Source organism: Dryas octopetala, chromosome 4 (genome assembly GCF_963921425.1).
Source record: "Dryas octopetala chromosome 4, drDryOcto1.1, whole genome shotgun sequence".
Classification (NCBI taxonomy): Eukaryota; Viridiplantae; Streptophyta; class Magnoliopsida; order Rosales; family Rosaceae; genus Dryas; species Dryas octopetala.
Window position 1 is genome coordinate 5,222,902 of NC_141369.1, and position 4,631 is coordinate 5,227,532.

Below are 4,631 nucleotides of genomic sequence, written 5' to 3' on the forward strand. Positions count from 1 at the left end.
ACTAATCTTGCAGAAGATACATTGGAGGTTGCCTTGGGAGCACTCGAGTCTAGTGAATTAGATGAAATCGTGGAAACAACTCCTACACGTTTGGAGGGCAACCGACCTCTCAGGAATAAGTGGTTCAACCAGTTTGAAATGCTAGTACCCACTAATCAGAAAACGCTTCCTTCTATTGAGCAAGCACCTAAATTGGAGCTGAAACCATTACCGGAGCACTTGAAATATGCATTTTTGGGAGAAAATGAGACTTTGCCTGTGATTATTGCAGCTAATTTGAGTGCAGGCGAGGAAGAAAGACTTTTGAGAGTTCTGAAGGAAAATCGGTTAGCATTGGGGTGGACCATAGCCGATATCAAGGGAATCTCACCCACAGTGTGTATGCATAGAATTTTACTTGAGGAGGAATCTAGGCCTACTCGTGATGCTCAAAGAAGACTGAATCCAACTCTGAAGGAAGTTGTGCGTAATGAGGTAATCAAATTGTTGGATGTTGGTATTATTTATCCTATCAGTGATTCGAAGTGGGTTAGTCCTGTTCAAGTGGTGCCGAAGAAAAGTGGTATTACTGTGGTGAAGAATGAGCATAATGAGTTGGTTCCCCAAAGGACACAAACCGGTTGGCGTGTCTGTATTGACTATCGGAAACTGAACACCGCGACAAGAAAGGATCATTTTCCTTTGCCATTTATCGACCAGATGTTGGAAAGGTTGGCCGGCCATAGTCACTATTGCTTTTTGGATGGGTACAGTGGGTACAATCAGATTGCTATTGCACCCGAGGATCAAGAGAAGACCACGTTCACATGTCCATTTGGTACGTTTGCTTATAGGAGGATGCCATTCGGATTGTGCAATGCGCCCGCAACATTTCAGAGATGCATGATGTCTATTTTCTCCGATATGGTGGAACGAATCATTGAGGTATTTATGGATGATTTCTCTGTTTTTGGTTCGTCTTTTGATGCATGTCTGGATAATTTGTCTTTAGTTCTGAAAAGATGTCAAGAGGCCAATCTAGTGCTTAATTGGGAGAAATGTCATTTTATGGTCCAACAAGGGATAGTATTGGGTCATGTGATTTCAAAGGAGGGCATACAAGTTGATAAGGCCAAGATTGATGTGATACAAAGATTGCCGCCTCCGTCGAGTGTTAAAGAAGTAAGGAGTTTCCTAGGCCATGCTGGGTTTTATAGAAGGTTCATTAAGGACTTTTCCAAGATCTCCAGGCCTTTGTGCACCTTATTGCAAAAAGAGGTAAATTTCGAGTTTAATGAGGATTGCTTGGTTGCCTTTAACAAATTGAAGAAGCTACTCACTTCTGCTCCGATCATTATGCCACCTGATTGGAACTTGCCATTTGAGCTCATGTGTGATGCAAGTGATTATGCTGTTGGAGCTGTTTTGGGTCAGAGAGTTGAGAAGCTGCCACATGTGATTTATTATGCAAGCAGGACTCTGAATGATGCACAGTTGAATTATTCTACTACCGAGAAGGAGTTGCTTGCTGTGATCTTTGCCTTGGAGAAATTTAGAAGTTATTTGATTGGGTCTAAGATCATCATCTACACGGATCATGCCGCTCTCAAGTATCTGCTGAATAAGAAAGACGCCAAGCCGAGGTTGATTAGATGGACTCTGTTGCTACAGGAATTTGATATTGAGATCAAGGATAAGAAAGGTTGTGAGAATGTGGTAGCAGACCATTTGAGTAGACTCGTCAATGAGGAACAGTCTGAAGAGGACACACTACCGTTACGAGAGTCATTTCCGGACGAGCAGCTTTTCGCCATTTTGACTACTCCATGGTATGCTGACATAGCGAATTATTTGGCAAGTGGAGTGTTGCCCAATGATCTGACACACTACCAAAGGAAGAAGTTTTTGCATGATGTCAGACAGTATGTGTGGGATGATCCTTATTTGTTCAAATATGGGTCAGATCAGTTAATAAGACGATGTGTACCGGAAATGGAGCAGAGGAATGTCATTGAGATGTGCCATTCTAAAGAATGTGGAGGCCATGGTGGAGGAACTAAGACCGCTTACAAGATTCTTCAAGCAGGTTTCTTTTGGCCCACTATTTTTCATGATTGTCATCAGTTTTATCTCACATGTGACAGATGTCAGAAGATGGGAAATATTTCTGCTCGTGATCAGATGCCGCTGAACTTTATGTTGGAAGTTGAGATCTTTGATGTTTGGGGTATAGATTTCATGGGGCCATTTCCATCTTCTTTTGGATACGAGTACATTCTGGTTGGAGTTGATTATGTGTCTAAGTGGGTGGAACCTGTCGCTTATAGGACTAATGATGCTCGAGTGGTCTTGAATTTCCTTAAGACCAATATCTTTGCACGATTTGGTACCCCGAGAGCAATCATTAGTGATGGGGGATCGCATTTTTGCAACAAGCTGTTTGAGGCCGTGATGAAGAAATATGGAATAAGGCATAAAGTGGCTACTCCCTATCATCCGCAGACGAGTGGACAAGTGGAAATATCGAATCGTGAGATCAAGTTCATTTTGGAAAGAACGGTGCTCGCCAATAGGAAGGATTGGTCTACCAAGCTTAATGATGCATTATGGGCTTATCGCACCGCTTACAAGACGCCCATTGGAATGTCTCCGTTTCGACTGATCTATGGGAAAGCTTGTCATTTACCAGTTGAGCTTGAGCATAAGGCATATTGGGCGATTAAGAAGTTCAATTTTGATATTCATGCCGCTGGTGAGAAAAGGAAGTTGCAACTTAGTGAGCTGGAGGAAATACGACATTTCGCATATGAGAATGCTAAGTTGTACAAGGAAAGGACCAAGAGGTACCATGATAAGAAGCTGCGCCCAAGAGAATTCTTTGTTGGAGGGAAGGTGTTATTATATGATACAAGATTACGTCTCTTCCCAGGCAAGTTGCGTTCAAGATGGACCGGACCTTATGAGGTGGTTCGAGTGTTTCCTTATGGTACAGTTGAAATCAAGAATCCGAAGAATGGGAACACATTTAAGGTTAATGGTCATCGTGTGAAGCCTTTCCTTGAACCTGATTTTGAGCTGAATCAAGAGAAAATTGATTTCTAGTACAAGACTAGGTCTGGCTGAAGACGTGAAACTTAGCGCTTCTTGGGAGGCAACCCAAGGGATGGATGACGACGAGGAGGTGATTTGGTACTTATGCATGGGCGAGCCTTTTCACACCAGCCAAGGTACGTTTTCACCCTCTTTTCGCTCATTTAAGTAGATTTGTTTTATTTATTGTTTTTCCCTTCCTCTGGTTATTATATTGTGCATTACATTTGTCATTCATTTAAACATTGAGGACAATGTTTCTTTTAAGTTTGGGGGTGGGGAATGCAATGCATTTTTAGTTTTTAGTGTGTAAAAAAAAAAAAAAAAAATATTTTTTTGAGTGTTTTTGTTTGTTTTAAGTCTTGAGTCCCCAACTAATTGATTTCATTATGTATGGTTATTTTGAGCATGCCTAGCTTGTATATATAGTATGTATTCTTCTTTATCTAGTATTGTTTCGTAACATGCTTTACAACTCTATGGACTTGTGGCCTTGTTGTCGTAAACTTAAGTGATGACTTGCATGCTTAGAGATGCATATACTTAATAGAGTAGACTTGTATGACCTAAGTGAGCTTTTGAGCCCTGTACTTCAATTCTTGAGTGTTAACGTTACTCTGATATTTTCTTGTCATATAAAGTCGTTGTGATCTCATTATTCTTTCTTTTGATTAAGTACTTGGAATATAATTGTGAATCAAAGAGCTAGAACTTCTCTCTTATTCTATACAAAGCATGAATATAACTACATAAATCTTAGGAGATGATATTAGGCCTTGTTTGTTTTTAACCCATAACCTAAAGCCTACCCTATGTTATAACCCTAGTCAAACATTTTGAGCCTAATGACCTTTTCTTTGTTCACCCCTATACCAAACCCTAAGTTTGGGGGAGTTTCACTCCTCTACCCGTTTACCTTACCTATGAATTTGCATGGAGTTGGTGAAAATGTGAGGTTGAAAAGAAATGTCTATGCGTAGCTTGATGTAAAAGGAAAATGAACTGTGCTTAAGAGTGTTTATCGTTCCCTTTCAAAAAAAAAAAAATCAAGTATCAAAAATCAAAAGGAAGGGACGATTTCAAAAGATGGAAGTGGAAAGGTGTTCGAATTTGAGTTATGAGTACAAATTATGCAAAGAATGCCTCTATTGATTTCCTTGTGCAAATCCATAGTCTGTAGCCCTTTGTTCTCCCTTTCATTTCAATACCTTATCCTAACCTAAGCCTCCATTACAACCCACATAAAAGTCCTATTTGATCTTGGGAGAAATGTGGTTCATTATGTGAAGTCTAGATAAAAGGGAAGCTTATGGTTATTGATTCTGTTCCAAGTATTTTAATTCCTTCTATTGAGATCAGTATTTTTGTTCATGGTGCCTGTCTTTCATGATTAATATGTGAGCTTTTTGTATTTGTTTATCATATCATCTCTCACATATACTTGAGTGCACGTATTGACCCAATATCTGAGCGTTTTATTGTTGAGAGTATGCCTTAGTGAGAATTGGAGTTGAATCTATTTTGTGTATGCTGACTTAGTCTTCTTTGTCTAACCACTTGAG